This window comes from Camelus ferus, chromosome 1 (assembly GCF_009834535.1).
Source record: "Camelus ferus isolate YT-003-E chromosome 1, BCGSAC_Cfer_1.0, whole genome shotgun sequence".
Taxonomy (NCBI): Eukaryota; Metazoa; Chordata; class Mammalia; order Artiodactyla; family Camelidae; genus Camelus; species Camelus ferus.
Genome location: NC_045696.1, coordinates 117,192,613 through 117,218,189, shown reverse-complemented (window position 1 = coordinate 117,218,189; position 25,577 = coordinate 117,192,613). Strand labels below are relative to the sequence as shown.

The window sequence follows — 25,577 nt, the reverse complement described above, 5'->3', positions numbered from 1 at the left end:
CCATTTATACATTACGCTCCCTACTATCAGAGAAAACATGCTTCTTCTCTAGAGTGGACGATCCCTGTCCCCATTTTTAAATAACTTGCATGATGTTTTCCATTTTATGCAGCGGATAGGCTGTCATTTAAACATAAGAGCTTTCCGAAGCTCTTATGTTTAAAAAGCGAAGTAAGATACTGAGTTCTTTTTCCATTGTCAGAAAGGCAAGTATGGACAGCATCACAGGAGACGTTGTGGAAGCCCCCTGTTTGTGTACTGAATGGATTGTAAGAAGACAGATAATATCTTAAGGAACAGAAGGATTGTGATTTTTTCCATTGACATATGGATAAACTTGGGAAATTTGGCTACAGCCTCATCACTCTGTTCTAAGAAGAAGGGGGTTCTTTGTGGACATTAGCGTGTTTAAGATGCAGATAAGCATCTGCCTTGGAGGACAAGTCAAGTGAAGCTCAAATACAGGGACCCTTTCTTATCATCCCAGAATTATTTTTGTATGGACTTGATGAACAGCCATAGACTCTGTGTTCTCTAAAGTCAACGGAAGCCAGTAAGCTAAAGGGAACACAGGAAGCGTTGGGTCAAGCAATTCTAGACCCAAAGGTGCGCGCGGGATGGCTGCTGAACTTAGAGAAATGTTCTCCCACCATCCTGCCTTTCCTCGTCTCTAATGTCAAGCCCAAACTACCCTGTGACTAGGTAACAGAAAATGAACAAATGCATGAATAAGCCTGAACATCTGCATCTTTGCCTCTTCATCTGGGATATGAAAACTTACAACTGCCTAAAAAAATCAGAGTCTTAAACATCATAAGTATTGGCTTAAAACCATTTTTTTCTTACTAGACAAATTCCCACATTCTTTATTGTGTTTTAGATATAAAGACCTATGGGGGAGTGGGAGGTATGGCTCAGTGGTAGAGCGCGTGCTTGGCATGCCTGACATCCTGGGTTCAATCCCCAGTACCTCCGCTAACCAGAAAAAAACAAAAAAGATGTTTGAAACTATTGCTGAACAAAGAGAAGAAAGATACTGGTAGGGTGTTACTACTTTATAAGTCTCTTAAAAGATAAATGTTCTTATCAAATAGATGGAGCTCATAGTGATTATCAGTCATTTTTTTACCTTTATTCCCACTTTATTTATTTATACATTCATGCAGGCAGTTATTCACTTGACACTCAGTGCGTCTGGCACTTGCTAAGTTTCGGGAACGTGAAGGCAGGTAAGACTTTGTAGCTGTCGTCAAAATGCTCACTGACTGAAAACGGAACCATTGGAAAAACCACAAGCACACTAATGACATAGAGGATGATGAAATGTCATGATCCGAACAGACAGAGCTGTAGGTATTCACACAGCTTCCCCTCCTGGCAAAGGCAAGACTGAGACAGTGGCCAAGTCACAGAGTGGCCCTCAGGCAGGGACGGCTGAGCAGGAGCCGGTTTGGGGTGCCTGCGTGACATCTAGATGACAATGCCAGGTCAGCTGCTCGACACAAGGGGTTTGGGGTTCAGAAAGAAATGCCGGCCCGGAAACTCAGGAGTCAACAGCATCCAGGCTGGTGTTAAAGCCGAGGATGTGGAGAGATTCCCCGGGAGAGCCCTCTACAGGTGCTGAAAGACCGTTTCCTCAACAAAACCCAGAGAGGGTGGGGAGGACACATCGCCCGTGAGAGCCGAGACCCTAGAAAGGAGTCTGTGCTGCCTGAGCACCTTTGAAATCCCTTCCTGAGAGCCACTTTGGAAAGAGCATCATTCACACAAGGAAGCAGTGGGGACTGGGAGGGGAGGGAAAAGCTGTCTGACTTTTTCGTACTCTCTAAGTAAGTAGAAAAGCAGAGCTTCAGACCTAGACTTCACACCTATCCTGCATGAGAGCCATCGGGGCGCAGAAGAACATCTGAATACTGCATATTCTTGGCTGTTAGAGGCAGAATGAGAGGTTATGCAAACTTAAGGATGGGTTTGAGGCTCACTGTCAGGGAGTGATTTGTAAATATATAGATTAAGTTTCCCCATAAAGTTAGGTTGGAAACCAAGAATGAAAGCATTTACTAAGAATGCTGATGCAAAAGTGCCTTGAAAGGAAAGGAGTGTTATTTACCTGCATAAATATGTCTTCAGGCTTGACTCTTATTATTATAAGCGATTGGTAAGGAAGGTGTGTAACAGGTCATAAAGTATCTGGAGGACAATACCTTTGATGAACTGTCTCCCAGTTCGCATCCCCTGAGCTCATCTCCTCTGGGTCTCTGCAGACAGATCTCCCCAGCAGCAAAGCCCAGCACCCAGGTCTGACCTGGATGGGAGCCTCGGGAGGGGCTCTGCTGTGAGTTTCCAGACATCTTGCCATCTCTGTGACCTCAGGCAATTTCTTTGAAGTCTGTGAGCTTCAATTTTCTCATCTGTAGAGTGAAGATACAAGTTCTTAGCTCTTGAAGATTCAACATGATCATCTGAGTATTTTCAGAATGGGGAATTTATCTTACTTGGGACTGATTCCCAGCTCCTAGAATAATAGTCTCTCCATAAATGTTTGTTGAATGAATAAACGAATGTATGTACATCGAATATGAAAGGGTGCCTAAAATATAGCAGGTGTTTAATAACTAAGTATTGGCTGCTTTTCCCTCCAGAAATCAGCACCGGCACTGCCTCTTCCTATTTCCGAAGCTCAGGTGAGTGTCCTTCCATCTTATCTGTTTTCCGTTTTTACACAAGTCCATAAATTAAGGAAACACCCCTGATCCACTTCCTCAGACATAGAAGACTCTATCTGAAAATGGACAGAGAAAGTATCACTGGATGGAATCTTGTTGCAAACCAATACCCTACAGCATTCCAAGTGGTTTCCCAGAAACTTCAATAGGAGCTGCGTGGGAGTAAAAGCAGGTAGAGTCGGAAAATGTTTGGGAGTACTGCCTCAAACAGGTTTCTTTAGTCTGGGACTTTTCAAAGCCCTTACTAGTTGTCTGTACATATGTGCATCCTCCAAGAGGGACCTACAACCGCACAGGGCTTCCAGCCACGTTTGATCCGAGGACCCTTTGGTCACAGATTATCTCACGGACCTTATATTGGCAGAACTTCTTGGGAAAGGTGGATGTAATCATTATCTAGAAAAGCAGGCACAAAGCAAAAAGGATTTACTTTTATACGATGGTAAAATGCTCTCGCTCTCTCCTTTTTTTTTTTTTTTTTAGTTTGGGGAAGGCTTCTTTAGGAAGGAGATGTGGAGTTCTCACAACCCAAGACAGCCATCGAGGAAATTTCATTTCAATGAAGCATTTAAATGAGCGAAAACAAATGAACATAAAATAAGTATATAATAACACCTTGGGAGAATTAAACATCTCTCCGTTTAACATCTGTCACATAGATAATCGCAGCAGCTTGATTGATTATGGAACAGGAAACTGGAAGTTTAAACGAGAAGCAGCTGAGTTTGCTTACATCCCCTGCAAAGGGACTACTTTCTTTGGCAGATTGATATCACACCAAGGTTTGAAGTTTCATTAAAGAAGCCTGGTTGTTCGGTCTAACAGTATGTTCCAGAATGTGTGTGTTTGTGTAATCACTGTGTTGCATCACGCTCTTAGAAAGGATAATGGTGTTATGCATGCATTCTGGAGTGTGCTGTGTCTTCAATGACATCTTTTCACAAGGAAACTATATAACATTGTGGCATATCTGTAACAATGAAAATATAATCAGCACATTAATTATCAAGTGACAGGTAGACTCCTCTGACTCATGATTGGGTGTCAGCTGGGATTTTTTCTCCCTTGTGCAATTTTCTAATACGTCGGTGTCTATTGTGGTTTTGAAAAGCGTGTATATTCACATTTTCTGAAAGGCCTGCTGATATATAATGGAAGAATTTTTTTTTTTAATGAACAGAGTCAAGCAGCAAAACACATAGCTTATGTTGAATTCCTTTTAATCTAAATTCTGTATCAAGTGGTGTTCACACCTGCAGATTCTACGCTCATCTTTACATGCAAACTTCCTGCTGAAAGCAGGTCAGGGTTAACAACTGGATTGACTTGGAGGGCTGCTGTTTTGGTTTTTTTTTTTTTTTTTTTCCCTAACAATTAGTTTTATGTTCTTCTAAATAATTGCTTCATTCTGTTTTTGTGCATCTGTGCAGGGGTTTGATGATGACATTGGTAAATTTCCAAATGGTTGTAAAACCGGGGAATACCAGTTAAGCAATCAAGTAACCCACCTGTGGGTGAGAAAAGAGGCTTTATCCAATGGCTACCCCCCCAAAAAAAATTTCCTTTGACAAAACAATTAATTCTGCTCTGTGGGAAAATGGTTCTGCTCAGGTGAGGATAGGAGACACCGTATTTTTAAAGACCTTGGGCTCTAGGTAGCTCAGAGGAGACCAACAAAAAATGATAAAAGATTTGGAAAACAAGACCTGTGAGGGGAAGCTAAGAACATGGGATATTTATTCCAGTCGAAGGAGGCTGAGGGGAGACATAACTGTCTACCTAAAGGTTAAATAATTTTATAAGCAGGAGAGGCATTAAGTATTACTTGTAGTAGAACAGGACAGTCAGAAGGAAAGAGCTACACCCATTTTACTTAATAGAAGGAACAGCTTTTGTAACACAAAGATTATTCATGTGATGGAGTTAAGTGCCGGGGAAGTTCTAGGTCTGGCAGCTGTGGAATCAGGAGTAAGTTTCAGGCAAATCCTTGAGAATAATTTGAAGCACCTTGAAGTCAGTCTGTGGCCTGGAAGATGGGTTAGAACTCAGTTCTATTGGAAACGATGGTGTGAATTCTTCATGGCTGTCATAATTTGTTCAGTCGGGAAGGAAATGTGTATCAGGGCATTCAGAGACCCATATGATCATTCCTAAGGGACAAGCATCAAAACTCAGCATCAAAATATCCTGAAATATTTAAATTACAAATTACTGATGTTTTCAGTAGAGGAGTATAAATGACAAATTCAAAAGTCTTGTATAACCTTGATTTTCCATTTGGGAAATTGAGCTACTCTCAATCCCAGACCTCGTGGTCCAGGTGGAGGGTAGCTTACTCCCAGCCTCGGGCATGGGCGTGGGTCCGGAGTGTATGTGACACATGATTGGATCAGGAGTGGACACTGAAAACCAGTCTTCAGTCTTGTGTTGGAACTATTGAAAGGGTGGCATCCTCTTTACTTTGCTCCTTCTCAGCTGGTAGAAAGCAACCTGGAGTTGCTAGAGATGCCACTGCATGGAAGAATCTGCCTTAGAATGAAGGGGGAAAGTAAAGCAGAAAGATGAAGAAAGAAACAGGATGGTTGCAGGATAGTATGTGAACCCCTGGTCACAGCCGTGGCTGCAATCGACTATTACAACTTATATGTGAACCAACAAATTCCTTTTAGTTGTTGTTTTGTTTTGGTTTTTTTTTTTTTTTTTTTTTTTGGTTTTTGTTTGTCTTTGTTTTTATTGAACTATAGTTGATTTATGATGTTGTTTTTCTGGTATATAGCACAGAGATTCAGTCATACATACATATATGTGTATGTATTTTTTCATTATATGTTATTAAACAATTCTGAATATAGCTCTCTGTGCTATACAGTAGGACCTTGTTCTTTATCTATTTTATGTATTAGTAGTTTGTATCTGATAATCCCAAAATTCTGATTTACCCCTTCCCCACTTTCCCCTTTTGGTAACCATAAATTTGTTTTCTATGTCTGTGAGTCTGTTTCTGTTTTGTAAATAAGAGTTACCCTATGATCCAGCAATCCCACTCCTGGGAATATATCTGGAGGGAACTCTAATTCGAAAAGATACAATGTTCATAGCAGCACTATTTACAACAACCAAGACATGGAAACAACCTAAATGTCCATCAACAGATGACTGGCTAAAGAAGTTGTGGTATATATATATTTACATACCGCACACATACACACAATGAAATATTCAACTGTAAAAAAAATGAAATAATGTCATTTGCAGCAACATGGATGGACCTGGAGATGATCATACTAAGTGAAGTTAAGTCAGACAGAGACAAATATCACATGATGTGACTTATATGTAGAATCTAAAACAGTGAAGACAAATGACCCTTTTAGTTGTGTTTTACCATAGTTTTTCATTTGTTGGTTTTGTTTTGTTTGTTTTTAAGGCAGTGATCTCTGACCCGTAAAACTTAACTTTCTAGAGTGGAGAGACAGATGATAAGCGGTAAGCATGGTGAAACAGTAAATCATCTAGACTCTTAGAAGGTGATTAGCGCTGTGGAGAACAGACAAAAGTAAAGCAAGGCAAGATGTGTGTGTGTGTGTGTGTGTGTGTGTGTGAGGAGGGGGCACAATTATTAAAACGGGTGGCCAAACAAGGACCTTCTGAGAAGGTGATAACTGAGCAAAGACTTGAAGGGCATGAGGGACGTCTGGAGAAAAAGTACTACAGAGAGTATTTCAGAAAGTCTAGACTCCAAGACAGGCGATTGATAAAGGACTCTGAGCCACAAGCACATCTCTGCCCTACCTTCCTTTCTCAGACAGAAGCATGCGAGTTTCTTTTCAACTCTGTATTTCAGCTGAACTTGGACAGTTACTCATTAATAAGGAGTGCAATTTAATGCTCGAGAGTTCTAGACTTTGAAAGTTGAAATTTAGAGCAAACTTTGTTTAAATATATGTATACAGTTCTTCACGTGCATGTATAGTACATATATATTTGTGTAAAAACTTTCATTTTGCTCATTTCTGCTTATGGCTAAGGTTTCCACTTCTGGGTGAATATGAGTTATTTGCCTTTTGTTTTATTTCTGAAAAATGAACCAATATTTAAGTCTGTGTACAATGACTCCACCATCAGAGTTTAAAAATATTTTCTAAACAACCACTTAGAAGAAACTATACTAGTAAGGAACTATCAGCCTTAACAGAAGCAATCCTGGCAAACAATTATTTTCATTGCCACACTGACAATTATGTAAATGTGTCTGGAACAGCAATGGGCACCTAATTATGACACCTAATTATGCCAACTTATTTATATACCTCCTTGAACAACATTTTAGCTCTAACTCCCCTATTCATTCAAAGACAAGATAAAGAAAGGAGGTGATTGCCTCAACTTGGCGATAGGAACTCAGCTCATCTCTATGAACCTGGACAGTCCATGCTGAGCCCTGCTCACATGAGGGTTGGCTTTTCGCCGATTTCACAAGGGGAACAGACATGACTGTGGCTCTGGCTGAAGCCGTGATAGCATCAGCTTTCCTAGCCGATACTCCTAGTAGGGGAGCGATCACATCACATCTGACTTTAGCAAAAAATCAGCATCGATAATTCCTTCTGCTACGTTGAGCAAGTTACTCTATTCTAAACTACAAATAGAGTGAGGGTAAGTGAAGAAACAGTTATTACCACCATACCACAGGGTCATTTTCTGTCATTTAGATGAGTCTTGTTTTTTTCTTTTCCTTTCCTCTCCTTTTCTTCCCTTCCCTTCCCTTTCCTTTTCTTTCCAGAACCCAATGACATTTCTCAGAATTAAATGCCACTTTCTTGATTTTGGTAGAGAAGAGTCATGACATAACCTATTTAGATCAGCTCCTTGGAGGCTCTGCATCTAAGTGATTTATTCGGGAAGTGCTGTCAGATTAGGGGAGTGAAGGAAGCAGGTGTGTCAGCAGAAGGGACCAAGCTAGGGGGTGACCTCAGATGGAGATCCCCAGCCTGACCAAAGAGGGCACCCTGGAGCAGGAGTCATGCTACAGAGTTGAGCCCTCCTTGAAGCGGGTGCTTGGTATCCCAGGGTGATCTAGTCATCTGTCTAGGTCTGGGGGTGGAGGGGGTGGGGATGGGGGATAGGGGTTGGTGGCCTCCCAGGCCAGGAAGTTCCCACTTGACCCAGAGACATTCCATCAGCCTACACTCAGAGCAACAGGGGAAAAGGAACTGGATGAGACCCCAACAGCAGTCTCTGCAGGCCCCCAGCAAATGGGTGGTTAGCACATCACTTGGATTGTCCTAAGGAGTTTAAAGATCACCCCATTATAGCACCAGCATGGACTTCAGTTTGAGAAATGTAAAATTAAGCTTCTAATAAACCCTTTCCTTATTCTTGAAGTGCTGAGGTGATGCTGAAAAATGCTAAAAATATGGGCAGCCCTAGGCCTTTGTTCATCTATAAAATAAAGAGACCAGAAGACACATTATCTCTCAGTTCTGAGCCCCTCCAATTCTAAATGATTTTCAAAGGACTTTTTTCTTTTCAAAATGTTGCCCTACTCTACTGTCCTAAACTCTCTAATTTTTCCTGCATATGGCATGGTTGAGGAACTCCAAGATGCATAAAGGATCTGCCCAGGTATAAGGTTGCATCTAGACCATTGAAACTCAAGGTTTGATCTGTAGACCAGGAGCAGTACCTGGGAGCTTGTTAAGGATACAGACCCCAACTCAAATCTGTTGAATCTTTCAACAAAGATTCACAGATTTACCTGCATATTCAAATTTGAGAAGCACTAAGATACAGAACCTTGTTGAAATAAACTGATAATTACTTGACAAGCCCTTCAAATTTGGGGTCCTTTGGCTAGAGAGGGAGAGGTGGAAGGGCCTAAGAATTGAACTAATTAAAACCTCCCCAAACAGCTGGAATGGAACCATTTTCTGACCCAAGTGACATAGTAAAAGCTACCTTGAGTGGGCCAGTGTTTAAATCACCCATTTTTATTTTTTTAACTAATTTTTTAAATTGAAGTAAAGTCAGTTTACAATGGGTCTATTTCTGGTGCACAGCATATAAATCACCCGTTTTCATCTTAGTGTTCAACTGTGAAAAAAATCTATGTAAATTATGAGCCCTCATGATCTAGCACATGCCTCTTCTGGTTCTTATTTGGGCAAGTCAGCTGTGGTTTCTGAAGGAAGCTATTCAGCAGCCTCTACTGAAACTTAGAAAGTCTTATTTTCATGGGTTACAGAAGACAGAAAACCAGGTTCAGTGTTGACTGCCAAGGGGAGAAAGAGTGACGCAGTTCTCATTCAATGGTTCCCAAATCATCAATCATTCTGCCTGAATCCTCCTTCCCTCTGACCCTGGGGAAGTACAAAAATGCACTTGAGAAAAGGTCCTGGAGGAGGCCTAGGGTGTCAGCGCCTTTGTATGTGCTCGTAAGGACTACCCCTTCAAGAAGTTAATATTCCGTACCCCTTGATCGAGCTCAGGACTTCCAGACAAGTTGGCGTTCTCCACAGCATGTGATATATGGCAAGATTCACTGGGACTCCCTAGGCCTGAGGGCATCCATATATTCCACACAATTCTTTTCAAAATATTATCAACTTTTAAAAAGATGCAAATATGTGTGAGAGCTATAAATTCTCCTGTTTTAAATATCATGTTGTCCCTTTGGGAGAATCTCATTGGCATAGATAATTACTTCTATATGGGGAAAAATGAATCACAACATTTTTTGATTCATATCTATACTCTTTTGGCAGGTCTCTGGCATGAATCACAGTAAATGAATGAAATGTTTTCTGAATTTTACCAGCAGAGATATACTATCCATCAAACTCAGAAAATATATGTAAGATAGGGCAAGATAAAATATTTCTGCCCCACCCATTCTATTTTTCTCAAAAGTATAATATGGAAAACAATGGACTGGACCAACAGCCCCTCTCAGCTTGAGAAAGATGCCCAAGAACAAAGCTTTACACTGTTCAACATCCTAGAATAAAATCTATTTGAGGTAGAAATAGATAGCTAGGATTTTTTTAAATTTCTAAAGACCCCTTAGGTTCTTAGATGGATCACAGAGAAGTCTCTTGGTTTTCCAATGTCATGTTGCATATTTCTTGCATTCAATCAACAATCTTTTATTGTGCCCATGCTAAATGGCTGGCACTTGGCTAGCTTTCTGAGGGGTGTCTAAAAAGGGATAAGACCTTGTGTCTGCCCTTCATATATTAAATTTTAATGGAAGAAACACACACTCAAACCAATATATAATTTTAAATCAGGTAAGTCTCCATTAGATAAATGAACAAAGGACTGTAGGTATATAGGGAAGTAGTGACTCTGTCTGCCAAGTCACAGAGAGCTTCCCAGAGAGGATGGTCTTTAGGAATGAGAGGAACAAAAGCTTCCTGGACTAGAAGCAGTGCTCGCATCATAACAACAAGCATAGCTAGTTTTTGTTGCAAACTTACCATGTGACATAGCCTGTCCAAGTACTTTTCTTGTACTAGCTTACTTTAATCTTCACAACATCCACATAAAGTATTTAACTTTGTTAGCTACACTTAATAATACAGGAGTAGTTTGGGGCCCATAGAGATTCATTTGTAAAAAATAATAATAATAATAATTACACTCATAGTTACAGAAATATGTGAGAGTCTTATTTCCAAGCTTGAAATCAAGTTAAGTGTGGTGGAATCAACTTGAGGATGGATGTGTGTTGGGGACAAAAGGGGAGAACCCCAGGGGACAAGGTCATAGGGGACCTTGTTCTCATGCTGAGTAGCTGGAACTTTATCCTGTCAGAGATGGGGACGTCATAAGGGTTTGAAGCATAATGACATGTAAGATTAATTTTTTCAGTAAAAATTTAAGTGACCTTGTGGAAAATGAATTGGGAAAGTGTCAGACTGCTTACCTTGCTAGGTAGAAATAATAAATTTCGGAACTAAAGGTAGTGAAATTGAGAGGGAAGAGGTATTTCTGAAGCAGTATGGGTCAGACTTGAGGACTCATTGATTGGTGGTTCTTTGATTTATGCAAGGGGGTTCAAGATAACTATTAAATTTGTAGACTGGGTCTTGACTACTATCACTAAATTAGACAAATTTCTAGATCATATAGCTATGTTTCTCCAAGTAGGGGATGGAAAAAAGGGAGCCAGTTTTAGAGAGATTATGGATATTTTGTACCTTTGGAGTTGTCACTGGAATGACTTTGGAATATCCAGTTGAAGATTTCTAGCAGGCAGTTGGAGGTAAAAGTATGTAGGTCCACACATACACACACACACACATAGATTTGGGGGTTGGACATTCTGTCACTTATCAAGACAGTGTCTCAGTTAAAAACATTGTTGCAGGATCTGAATGCTTCACATCTTGAAGATACTTAATAAATCAACAAACATTTGTTGAAAGAATGTCTGAATTATGTCACCAAGAAAAAGACAAGAAAGTTCTGTGGTTGACCTAGCCTTTAATCCACATCACCATAGCTCACCTCAGTATTTCAGGGAGGAATGATTGTCGCTCTCTTTTCCAAATCAGAAATGTTGGTCTATGAAGTGGTAAAACTTGTAAGTCTTCTTTTCACCATATTTTAATGTTTTATAGGTTGGGGGCAAGATAAATGGAAAAAAATTCACTTTCATTCAGTGGTTGTAAAAAGGGTATTTGGAAGGGTGTAGAAATTAAGTTTACAGTTGATGTAAGTTTGATATCAACCTTTAAATTAATGTCTATTCTAAAAAAAATCTGTTTCATCATCTGTGGTTGTTGTGAAGTTTCTTTAGAGCTACCTCTGTTTTATTATAAAAGTTACAGCCACCCCCCAGAGCTTCCCATTTCTTCCCGAAGCAAGGAATGGAAAGTGATACTGCCATTCAACAAGTATCTATTTTCTAAAATATCTTGTAAAGAAAGACCTCTGCAGATTTTTAAGAGCTTATCGACTCTTTGGCTACCCTAAAGATGGGTGAATCTCATGGTAAAAGCTATTAAGTTTTTAAAAATGCATTCTCTTATGCTAAATATAGTTGTAGCTTGGCTGGCCAGGCTGATTTATATGATGATTTTCACTATGGTCAAATATGAGTTGAAATCATATACACAGAGCCAAACAGAAATGAGAATCCAACATTTCAGTGCAAGGTTTTCTTCTCCCTTTGTCATCCCTCCACCTCGGTGCCTGTGAAGCAAATTGCTGGGAATCCAATTTCTCCAGTATGGCTTGAGTACTATAAAAGTAGAGAGTGTAAGGCTCAGAAGAAATTCAAAGGATAAAGAGAAGAAAGAAAATGGAGTGGAGGAGAAACTAATTCAAATGGGGGCCAACATCCTAAAAACAACAAAATAGAAAACCTTAGGGAGAAGAAATCTTCCAGAAGAAAGGACCGTCCAAATGCTTAAAACAAGGAGGAAACCCCTCTCATAAAACCAGTGCCATGTGATAAAATGTATTCAAGTGAATATGAAAAAGACAAAGAGGAGATAGTTTGCTTCAGCTGGATAGTCGAAGAAATCTACTTCCTGCTGAAATACGAAAGGGAAAAAAAGAATGTAGTCTCTCTAAGAAGAAAAATATTCTTACAAAGCATAGGCCTAATGGGTGCCCTTTTAAGCCCCCCGACATGATTTCTTCAGACTTAGTTTCTTATCTTCTACATGAACAGGGTCTTGCTGTTTAGATTTTTATCTTAGTAGAAAGAGCTAAGGATTTGAATCAGCCTATGTGGGATGGGCATCCAGACTCTGCCGCTCTCTGTATGTGTAATCTTGGATAAATTTCTCTAACACTGTTAAAGTCTCAGTTTTCTCATCAGACAAATGGGAAAAAAAGTATAAATCCCACGCACTTCTTACAAAGCTTAAATACGAACAGCCAGGAAAAGGCACGCGCTGCCTCATCAGATTCCTTTGCTTCCTCGGATTCCATTTTGAAAGTGTAATCTCAAGAGCCCACTTGCAACCTCGACAATTTCAGAATCCAAGAAGCTCACTGAACAGTTTTTCCAACCAGCAGTTTACAGCAGCCTGTGTTGAGAATATTGTTAAGGCAACTGAAGAGGAAAGAAAGCATGTGGGAGCCTGTCCCTTTACTCCTTCTGTTTCAGATACCCTGTGCCCCTGTTAAGTTAGACTAGAAACTGACTGAGGCAGTTCTTCTTCAGGTCATCCATAACACAGGTATTCATTCACTCTGAAAGGTATCAAGACACAGTGTATATGAGAGCACTTGGAAGGCAAGAGCTCTATTCAAATACATGGCATTGTTAGGATTTCTAAAGCCTCCTGAGCAAGGTAGGCATGTACCATGTTTTGCTGGCTTTGGGCAGCGTGCAGCTCTTGAATGGAGGTCAGATGCCTAAGCCCCTACTTGACTTGAACTGCTGAAGCTTCCATTATCCTCTTCAATGATCCGGAGAGGCAAGCACAAATAAAACCCAACGGCTGTCTCCCAACAACAAGGAATCTTTAAATGTGCATCATTTGGCAGTGGCATTATCTGAAGACGATTATCCAGTGTATAAATGTTTATTGCCTTGCTTTAAGATGCACAGTGTAAGATTAACAATCGTGGTGGGTTTTTTTTTTTTTTTTTTTTTGTATAAATGCAATATTTCTGCTATTGTGTTTGTGGAATTCAGCTAGATAATAATTGATTCTGTGACAGGGATTGGCTAATTTGCCAACAGTATAGTATAAAACACATTTATACAGTCAATTACACCCAAGTGCATGGCCTATTTGCTTTATAATTTCATAAACTTGCCAGCAATTTAAATAAAAAAGTTCCATTAAATTATCATATCATGTGATGGAATGATATTGCCAAGTATATTAAACCATGTGTGTTCAGCCAGAATTAATTAAATATTATTACTTTTTTCTTATTAACACATTGAACTTACCCTTCCTACTCTCTGCTCGAAATAGAAGCCTATTAGTGAACAAAGTAAACTTAAGGGCAAAGTTTAAACATTTTCCTGAGGGTGTTTCATTAAGAACCCTGGTTCTTTTGTTTAAACATTTGCTCTTGGTAAATGTACTTGTATTGTGAAAATATTTTATGTTCTTAGATATGAATACTGGAAAAGTTTAAAGAATTCTTTACTTGAATTATTCAGGTATTCAAAAAGGGAACACTTATGTCTTCAGCTTAGAGAAAGTCATAATATAAACTATTTTAGTATTATTTTGTTTGGGATCCTTTTGTTATTTGTAACTCCATGAATCTATCCAATCTTAGGAAGGGAAAGTTGCAAGGCTGGAGAGTTTAGCAATTCAAAAATGAATAAAATACAATACATTCTGATACAGAAAATACCTGTTTCATATGAAATAAATTAACCAGGCCTCCCAAGGGACTCATAGTTCAATAAATCTACAGTGAACACTAAGAATTAAACTCTTAATATTAAAGTCCTTGTTTTATTTGATGAAAAGCAAAAAATAGAGGTGAACTTCCCCTGGACACATACTCATTATGCTAATCAGGTGCTCATGGTTACACACACACTTTGACCTTTATTCTCACCCTTGTTTTTTGTCCATATCATATTTTACCAGGTGGCCCCACACTTTACTCACTTGAGGTTACAATTTGTTTTCCTTCTTTTTCCCATTCATGCTTCTTAGTTCAGTGTTTTGGTTTTTGTTTCTAAATAGTGTTATGTTATTTCTTTCATTTAATAAATAGAAACATTTTTTTTCTCTTATTCATAAAGCAAGGCATGCATATCAGTCAGAAGCAGACTATGACCCTCAAAAACCAAAGCGAGATTAGTTAGAAGCACAGGAAAAGCTCATGGAATTTTTTAAGAGCTGAGCAGCAGGACCTAGAGCAGGGGTCATGCTGGGAATGGTTGGGTTTCAGGCCACCCCCGCCCCTACAATGACTCTACAGCTAGTTCCTCCCATGCCTTTGAGTCACTCTCTTTAGCATCAAAATCCTGGAGAAAGAGTGTCATGTATGTGCCTTGCAGCTCTGAGTTAAAAAAAGAAAGATCCGGCCTCCTCAACACCCTTAAGCCCAGAGGCTCACAGCAGGACTCCTTCAAAAGGAGGATTAAGGTGCAAAGAGGAAAGTGAGTGAGTGAGTGTTGCAACACATCACCAAAATACATACATGCATGCATGCATGCATGCATAGATACCTACATACACGCATCCCTGTATATATACATACATATATACATACATGCATGCATGCATACGTAATATAGATAATTCATGGCCAAGGCTTGCTACTGTTGACAACTTTAAACAATAGAGAAGTAAATAAAGTAAAAAAGTTAAAATGTCTTTATAATCTGACTACCAGAAATTAACAATTTTAATGGCTTAGTTCATATCTTTCCAGTCTTGTGTATTTACATATGTAACTATATCTCACTATATCAAATTCTGTATATTACTCTGTAACTGTATTTAAACTTTAAGTATTAAATACTAATTTTTTTCACTTTAATATATAAAGAGAGATTAAGTCAATCAATTTTTATGGCTTCCTAATATTCCATTATTTGGATTTTCAAAATTTATTTAACCAATCTATTGATGGGACCCAAGACTATTTTTCATTTCCCCACTGTTACAAGCATCTTTGCACATTCATCTTTGCCTTCTTCTCCAATTATTTCCTTAAGAACAATTCTCACAAGTGGAACTTTTAGGTCAAAGGGTATTCTCATTTGAGAGATTTTGCCAAATTATCCTCCAGAAAGCCAGTGACAGTTTACACAGCAAGTGAGACATAGTCATCAGCATCATCAAATCCTTCCTCATTTTTCCTTCCTAATCACCAGAAAGGTGTGAAAAAAATCCTACACTTAAACATAAAGATTTATAATTACTAGCACTTACCTTAATAAGACAGTGCACTTGGAATTGGGTAAGCATAACTTTAACAGTCTCCTCAGACTCAGCAGAAAAAAAAAAAAAAAAAAGATTGCAGATAGTTAATTACTGTAGTCGGAAGAACCTACCTTGAATAACAGTGTAGACAAGAGTCTTTAACAGACTGTATATTTTAACTTGCCTCCTGTGTACTTTGTTCAACATAGTATTACTTTTTCTATGGAGATGGCTTCAAATTTATGTAATTGTACACATCAAAGCTATGAGTCATCCAGAATTCTGCTTATTTGTGGTGAGAAAATATAGATAAAGAGGCTTTGCCAAGAGAATTCAAGTTTGGACGGTCATCTTTTTCCTTTTACATGATTGTTGAAATCCCCTTTATTTCAATAATCACTTTAAAAACATTCTCACATTAATGGAATCCTTCTCCTTGAAGTTTCACAGATGCTTATCTTGAAAATTTATGGTATTTCCCAAACATTCCAGATATCAGGGAAACTCTCTTGACAAGAGGAGACTGTGTTAATGCCAACCCGAAAATGTGAAGATTTTTGCTTATTCGAGTGAGTGGTGGTTTTGAATAAGGCAAAATCTATAATCTTAGTAAATATTACACACTATTATTAAAGAAGCAAAAAGGAATTGTGCTGGAGTTAATTAAGGCTTTAAGAAATGCCTGCTTTTATTGGCAAAAAAAAATTTTTGTTGCAACAAGAAAACTAAAAATTAAGAGGATGGTTGGCAGCAATATTGATATGCTAATGGATAAACATGCTAATTTAGAAAAAACTAATCAGCAAAGACATTACTAATGGAAATGTACAGGAAAATGGCTAATGCTGTATGCAAACCTGGTATCTACAAAATTAAGAAGAAACCAGTTTTGTTTTCATAACTGTAACTTGAGCATTGGGTCTTCCTAATCTTTGCTACAGGAAGATACAAACTTGCTGGGTGCTAAGGGAGATAATTCATACACTATACACACATAAATATATACATATATATGCGTGTGTATTAAAGTACATAATTATTATTATACCCAATAGGGCGCTAAGGTTTCAAGTCTCCCAGTCCCATGGGCTCCAGGTGGCAACCTTCTTAAGAGCAAAGCAGGCAGACAATGACTTATTTCTTAGGTAAAACAGCCTCTGAATTGGATGGGCATGAAGTGGTAACTATATTGACAAATTACCTGGATACATCATAACTCTTATTCTGCAGATACGCATATAGATTCCAAGCAACTCCTTTTCCTTGTTTTGCCCTCTAAACTTAAAGATAGGCACTTAGATACCTGTGGACCCCAGGTTAGTGATTTAAGTGAGTGAAGTAGTCCAAGTGTCAGACACTGAGGAGTGGTAGAGATTGAGATGCACTGGCCAACTAAGCTTATCAGGGCAGATAGCACCCAGTTCCAAAAGGCAAAGTCAAGACCAGAAGGAGCCCTTGGTGTTGCCAAACCTTCTGATTCTATAAGGTGAGCTGGAAATAGGAACTTTTAAGTGAAATCTCCCCAAACTGAAAAACAGTGAGTCAGTCCACTTAGGTTTGAAGCCACCCAATTATACATGTTTCTCCTCTCGTTCTCATCCTCCTTGGTTGACAGCTGAATTCCAGGGGCCCGTGAGGTGTCACGGCACTGGGGGGAGTCTCACGCCAGTGTTCAGAGTCTGTTCTCCTGGGTATCTGCAAATGTGTACTCAAGGATGACCAGCCTGCTGTGTTGTCATCTGAGACTAAGAATGAGAATGAATACTGTGCCCCTTTTTTCCGAGAGCCTCCAAGCATGTACCCCATTTGTGCTTCATTTCTGACTTTCCTTCTTCTCTGGCCAGCTCACGTGACTCCTCTCTAGTTAGGGCTAGTGGCAGTAACTTACCCTAACTGATCACAGGTCATTTTGTTACTCTCCTTTGGGTCAGGGTCTTAGAATATGACACTCAGAAGATACAGGCTCTTTAATACTCAAAAGTGTTGATTTTCTCAAAGCTGTTACCTGCTTCCCTGGGAATTACAACATCCTTTTTTGAAGCTCATGAGCTTAATGTTGTCAGTTTCTTTTTTTCATTTTCGCAGCGGCCACCATGCCCTGAGGACAATGTGGGTCAATGCTTTAGAAGCTATTTTGGGAGACAATATTGACTGCTACACAAAAATATTATCCTAACTCACTAGCTATCATTATAATGATTTTATTTTACCTTAGAGATTCAAACATCTTATTGATAATTGATAGTTACTTGTGAGTCTAATGAAAGAGGGGCAATTTGGTTCAAATAAATATGTTATTGGAGTTGACAACAGAAATATAAACAAGAAACCAATTAGTGAATGTGAAAATTGTCTTGCCTCGATATCTGTGCCTTAGGTTTTGCCCCATTTTATAGATGTACTATATCTATGAAAGGTCTTCCTTTGGAATGTAGTTATTTAGGGGTATATCCCAAAATTGTGTCCCCCAGTAAAAAGAAAACTATGCCCACTATTATGATATTCTGAGAGTTAGACTCTACCTGTCACTTCCAACTTTAAGCATTAACATCTCTGACTAAAGCAATTGTTAGCTATTGTCATTGGTTAGAATCAATGAAAGTTTTAAAGGCAACTGCCAATAATTGAAAGTATTTGAGTTGCTATTTTGGTTGGGTGGCGGAAGATTATTACTGTTATTAAGGATTGAATCGACCTTCCTTAAGGTCAGAATTCTTGTTCAGATCTTCTCTAACAACTGGAGGTAGCTCTGGGGGTTTTCAGAACTAAAACAGGATCCACTCCTGAGAAACACAGAGGCAGAGGGATGAATTAATGTAGAGCTTGGAAGAGGGAACTGAGGCTCAATTGCTAGGAAGAAGGAATGAGGGAAAAGTTCAGACTAGTCGTTGCTTGGGTCAATGGTCAATATTAAGAACACTCAGCCAAATGGTCAAGTGCTAGGAAGAAATTAGAGCCAAAATAAGTCAGGGCCATAAGTAAGTAGCAGGAAAGAGAATCCAAAGAATCATCTTGTGCTCTATTTTGGTTTGGGTTCCTTTGAAAGCAGAGGCAACACAAAGAGTTGGATATAAGTCATTTATTTGGGAAATGGTCCCAGGAAGCAAGGATGATGGAACAGGGAGAGTAAAATGAGAACTAGTAATAAGACTGGACAGTACTGAGCTGGATTTGCTGTGAGCAATTGGCGCTAAATCCAGCTGGGGAATTGGAAATTAGAAAGCTCCTCAGAATTGTCTGTCTAAGGACCAGAAGACAACGTCCACTAACACCCACTATTCCTAGGGATGTCACCTCCCCTCACTTCCAGGGAGCATCTGTGTGCCTTCTGAGTATCCTTTCTTGGCTTCAGGTAAAGCCCAGGACAGAAAAAGCAGAAAGGTGCTGAGTTGGCACATGGAACTGGGATGTCTTCAACGTGCACACAATAGCCTGCCATGGCTGCATGGATTAAGAGCTGGACTGAGAGAACATGACACAGGACACAAAAAATATCTGCTGTTAGCACCTTGTAGCTCTTGGGTCTTACCCTTATAGAATGGCAGATTTGTGGTGTGTGGTTAGAAAGGCAGAGGTAGGGATGTGAAGAAGTCCTCCCAATCCACTTGTACCCTGGTCAATATCATTTTCAATGTTATGCTCTCAAGTGACCTCATATTTAGATGACACTATGGGCTCCCCTTCAGTATGACTTTTTCTGTTCCTGTCTCAGATCAGATGATGGAAATCTTCCATGATCCCCTAACCCAAACAAGAAAGTTAGGATAACTTCTCAGAATCCAGTAACTTGCCAAATCTTGACCCAGTAGTCTACATATCTCAAAAAACTTCTTTGCTTTTCCCCCATAACTAACTACATACATGCCAGAGTTTTGTTTGTTTGTTTGTTTTTGTCTCTGTCTTCTGTATTATTTTCTTTGCCTCTCTTAAAACAGATCACATCTTCATCTTCTTCAAAGCCTCATCTCTTTAAAATTGTTCAAGCTCTCATTTCCTCCCAGTCCATCTTGAGAAATCTTGCTCAATCCCTCTCTGACAAATGTCCTCATTACTTCATCTGTGTAATCCTAGCATTCCTGTCTTAAACCTCTCCCAGAACCTGGCCATTAATTCTAATCCATGACTAGACTATTTTCCAGTCATCATTTCTATAGTTGTTGAATTTCAAAAATGTAATTGAGTTACTGAACCATCCAACTAAACCAGCTGACTAACTCATGCAAATATAGAACCTCTATGATTCTGTGTTGGTTACCTTACCAAGTTTCTCATGGTTGGACATATTTTCCCAATTATTTGTATTTTTTCATTTCTTCATATTCAAAGAGTAAGAGAACTTGGCTTTGTTAAGCTATTTTTTTCTAGAAATAAAATTTATATCTGAAGTCTTTTTTTCCCCACAGTACCATTGCCCCACCTCCTAAATGCATAACTAACTTTTAAATTTTACTACTAAGTATTTTATGGAGTGCCTCTTTTCAAAACATGATTTGAAGAAACTTAAATAATATACATCCAGTAAGAGTAAGAAAATCAAAGGAAAAGGAAACCAGACCCAAGGGGAGATGAGAGAAATGATTAAATTGTGCATTAAGGTCAATACAGTTCTAATAAAGGAGCAAATCTGGATGAGCTGTCTAGCATATGTGCATAAAGAAAGCCTGGTGATTGGTCTGTCTCCTGTATTATTAGAAAGAAGAAGACTTATTAATTATTTAGGGGTGACAGTTTTTTTTTCCTGACACTAAGTTCTAATAAATGCCTGGAACCCAACGCAGGTTAAAGAATGACATGATAAATAGCATCCTGACTTAACATTACATCAGCGTGGAGAAACAGAGACCAAGCAGTCGGATGTCCAAATAAGGCTGTCCCTTTGTTTAAATTCATTCACATACAGAATTTAGAAAAATGTTAGGAGTGTGGTGTAGCATACTGAATGTGGCGTAACATCCACTTCTAATTTTCTTCCTTTTAAAGCAGAATAGTACAAGCTTTATTTAAAAAATAAGAAATAATAAAAATTTAAACTTCATTCCTACTGGTACCCACTCATATCACCATTGATGTTTGAGGTGTATCCATTCCTTCAGCTAATCTTCAATTTTTTTCTGCTTCTCTCTCCCTGCTTTCTTAAACATATATCTACATAAAACATTTATTTTTAAAATATAATATTATACACATTCTTCAAGTTGCTTTATTTACATAAAATATTATTTCTCTTTTGTATTCTATTTTCCAAAAGCATTTCTTTCCGGGCAAAACTTTTGATAGGATCTAGAGGGGAAAAAAGAGAAGATGAACTAAGAGTTGTGATATGTGGATAAAAACATGGGCTCTAGAGTCTGAGCTGTTGCTAACTATGGCCTCCCTTGACACCAATTGTGTGATCTTGGACAAATAAGCTTTTTAAGCCTCAGTTTCCTTATCTGTAAAATGGGGTTGGTGATAGTCTACAACCTCTCTTGTAGTATTTTCAGCAAGATTAAATGAAATATGCATATAAAGTGCTAAGAATCGTACCTGTGGAGAGAAGCACTCATTTTAAAGCCCTGCAATGTTGTCCACGAGAAGCACTAAGCTTTAGAAACCCAACTAGTTAGTAGTAGATAAGACTTTTCATTGCAAAACTTGAAAGGACACTCCACCACCACACTGGTTCCCACAGGGATTCTGCAGGAAAGACCCCATCTTATTCTGGAAGGAGATTTGTATTTTCTCTAGTGTCTTTCCAAGAGCTTGACTGAGACACTAGCACTTTAGATCACCAAGTATGGTACAAATAGTTTTGAAATGGATCTTTTTCAGAGATATTGTGACAAGTTACCAACCTCATACTAAAAGAAATCTCAAAATGGCCCCATGGAAATGCTTCACGATTGAGAAAATTTTTTCACAGAGATGATCCCGTTTGGCCCCCCTGAAGGCTTTTTGAAGTATGTATTATCTGTATGATGATTCTTATTTTACAGAGCAAGAAAGGGAGGTACAGAGTAATTTGATACTCGAAGAAGGACACAGAGCTAGTGCAGACTAAATCTAGTATTCAAACCAGGAAATCTGTAAAACCATAAAAACCCATGCCCCTGTCATTCCACTATGGAAAACCTGAAAGATAATGTCGGACTAATGCTGACATTTTTAAAGTCACAATGCATTTCAGAGTGAAATTGATCGACAGGTAGGTAAGTTGGTATATCCAAAGAACTCCAAGTGAAGATCTAAAAGCAAATCTAGTCCTAAAATATGCGTGTCAGTCTGAAACTTTTTGATGATTTACATTTTCACACATGAATTTAGCATACTTTTGGACTCTAAGGATACAGAGATCAGTAAAATATTCAGTGGCCTTTCAAGACTGTCAGCTCACTGAATTCTGCCATCCCTGCTCTGGGAAGTTCATGCTGGTATAGAATGCAGCAGTTTACAGAGTAGCCCCGGGGAGAGTGTGTACTAGCTGGCTGTTTGCAAATGCAGTTCCAGGTGTTGGATTTTCATCTAGTTGTCCTGGTTTGCTAGTTTGGTGTCGTGTTTCCCTAGACAGGGTTTCTCTGCATGGTGTCCATGGAAGACAGGATCAACAGGCAACTGGACACTTTCGTAGGGAGCATTGCTTTTGGAATTTCCTTCTCCAAAAGCTTCCTTTGATTGACTGTGTTTTAACTCAGTGCAAAGTATAGTTCACACTGATTTACTGGAAAGTTCAGGGATCCAGAGTAGAATGTTCGTCTAGAAAGGTTTTCCTCCCTCCTTCCTTCCTTCTGTGCCTCCATCTCACCTCATTTCTCTTTACTTTCCCTCCCTCTCTCCCTCTGCTCTATTCCACTCCATCCTATCCCATCCTATTCCATTCCATCTCATCCCATCCCATTCCACTCCACTCCATCCCATCTAATTCCATCCCATTCCATTCCATCCCATCCAATTCCATCCTATCCCATTCCCATCCCATCCCATCCCACCACATCTCACTTCATTCCATTTCATCTCATTCCATCCTATCCCATTCCATTCCATTCCAGTTGACTCTAGTCTAGGTTATCTTTTTTTCCTCCCTTCCTGCTTCCCTTTCTCCCTCTCTTCCTCTCCTACTCTCCCCTCCAGTCCCCTTCTTCACATCTGCCCCCTCAGCTTCTCTCCCTCTTACACATGTAGGAACACACAAACACACACACACTTGACTCTTCCTAAGACATCAGAGCAAACTTGCTGGAAGTGCTTAAGGCTAAATCAAAAGTGAATAAATGTTTCCTTTACTGGGAACTTTAACTTTTTCTTTGCAGTTTAATTTAGTTCCTGAATGTTAAAGACGACATATTTGATATCTGTAAATCTGTCTGTACACGTCTGTGCATGTGAATATATATACATGAGCAAAACGAAAAAAAGAGGAAAAAAATCCCCCAAACTTCTGCTTTGACTGCAAGATTAGAGGTTCTAACTTCTTGATTATTCCTTAACAAGAACATTTTAGAGAAATCAGTATCTTTTGTCCTCATTCCATATAGATTACTGCAGTTTGCAGACAGCCCTTTTTGCATATTATGTAAATAGAAAGTTACATTAACAACACTGTAGGTAATGTAGGAACATTTTTTTTTAATTTCTCTTTTTTTCTTGTAGAAAGAGCTTCTGATTAAGAGCTGTGAATGCTGTTCATCTTTAATCCCTTGCTGACTCCCCAAGTGCTGTCTGGGATGGCTCAAATTTTTTGTAACCGCCCCCGTCAGTGGTGTCATTTGCATCTGGGACCCCTAATCCTGGAAAGATCACAACTTGACCCCAAGGAAGGCATAGACTTTTGAACATACCCTGCTCTGAGTTACTTAGGTGAGGGTTAAAGCACAAGTGCTGGGGGGTAGAATGTCAAAACAAATCTAGGACCCAAAGGTAGCATTTTATGAGTGCTGGGAAACTGAGAAGTGGTGGGAGGAAGCAGACTTTCAGAGCACTTCAGAACTAGAGAAATAAGCTCTGACTCCAACAGAGAACAGGAGGGAGTGGGAGGGGGAAGAGCGCCGTGATGCTCTTTACTGGGTATGTCAAGTTATATATACACAAACAGAGGCAGTGCTTTGGTCCATGCATGCTGTGAATTTTGCAAAATATTAGAGTAATAAAAAGATAGCTTGATGGCTGATCACCACATTTAATTGTGCACAGAAAGTCACCTAAAGGTATTATAAAATTCATCCCCAAGAACAATGCAATAGCTACAAAAAGCTTCGCATTAGTGAGTGACTTTAATTGCTAGTGGAAACAAAACATTCAACTTGCAAACTGAATCAGTGGCCCTGGCCCCTGACTCACCAGAAGCTGGAGAGAGGTGGTCCTGCCCCAGTACTGGTTTTCTCAAGGTCCTTAAAAGTCTTGGGAAGTGGATGATCACCACCAGTTTTTCTAAGAATATGACTTCCACATTAATGCAGAGAAGAAAGTTGCTCCGGAGAGCCCACTAGGAGCAGCGTCTGATTATAATTCACACCACCACCAACAAAATTATGCGATTCTATCAGCTTATGGGACTGTCTCACCTTAAGAAGTCACTAAAATTTCTCTCCTTGAGCAAATAGATTTCATAATGTTTCTGTACTGTCAGTGCGGAATGGATTCCTCCATGCTCTCTTTGGAAATGTTTGTGGTGATGACATGTGACACAATTTACTTCTTATTGTGGCAGAAGTTTAACGTGATTGAAAGCCATCAAAAGGCGTAGCATCTGAATGTCAAACATGACTTGTATTTATAATTCCAGACAGTGATTTGGATGCCTGTTGACTTTCTTCCTCATCCACAATGATTTTTTCCCCCTTTCCACTAAGTGGCACTGTGTTATTTGCATTTTTCTGTTCAGGTCAAAATATCGGAACATTTGGGACACTGGTCTGAAAACCAGTTGAAAGCTTTGTTGTAAATTTCTGCTAAAAAGGTTGGATAGCACAAAAGCAAGCAGTAATTAAATTATGATAAAAAAAAAAAAAAAACTTCCAGGAAGCTTACTCTTTTCTGTATTTAACTCTTTCCCACTTTTTCTTTCCAACTCCATTAGCCTCCAAATAAACACACCATATTATATATGTCAAAGGAAGTTTTATTTAGACGTATAAGGGCTGATCTATTCCCATACTGTTTAAATTAATGTTCAAAAAAGAATTCAAACCACATTCTAACATTTGGACTATGTAAGAAGGAAACAGATTTTCGGGAAAAAAAAAAGATGTTGTTTTAGCTAGGCAGAATGGGCTGTAGGAACTTAGACACGTGCAGACGGCATTTCTAAATGTGTGTATTATCTGATAAGTTCTGGGCTGCTTGTGTGTCAATTCGGAAAGTGAGTGCATGAGTAGAATTTCCTTCCTTCCTTCCTTCCTTCCTTCCTTCCTTCCTTCCTTCCCACCTTCCCTTTCTTCCTTCCTTCCTACCTTCCCTTCCTCCTTTCCTTCCTTCCATCCTTTTTTTTTTTTTTCATTTTCCCTTTTCCCCTCCTCCTCTGCCTCCTTTTCTTCTTCAAACAGCTTGGGATTTACTTTTATCTCAGCCACCGTAGCCGAAGGCTTGGAAAAACTCAAGTTCTTCACCTATCTGCTTACTTTTCAGACCAAATTAGCTCCAGAAATGCAGGGTGACTTTCAAAAAAGAGATGATAAAGTCTCTTGAAACAGAATGGCCTGAACTGGCAGCAGGGTAGCATTTTGAGAATTCAGTTCTAATGACCTTCTCCAAAGACAGCACACCATTGACAAATGGGATGCATTTTCAGGTTGATATCTCTGCAATCATCCCACATCAGAAAACAGTCACGGGAAAAAACGTGGTTACTAATTTTGTGTGTAAGTAGCCACCTTTAGTTTTCAATGCAATGGATTTTTTCCAGTTTCTCAAGTGCTGCAAAACCACCTCCAGCTGAAGAAGCATAAATGCAACCTTAGAAAAGGTTGTGAGACCAACAATTTTTGTGTCTGTGCAATTGTGTATTTGTGTG

General features: G+C 39.1%; 1 non-coding gene across 1 annotated transcript; it reads left to right on the top strand.

The window, feature by feature from the left end:
- Positions 1–903: 903 nt before the first annotated feature.
- On the top strand, positions 904–975 carry TRNAA-GGC. Its single transcript has one exon. It is a non-coding gene; the product is annotated as a tRNA-Ala (tRNA).
- Positions 976–25,577: the final 24,602 nt, after the last annotated feature.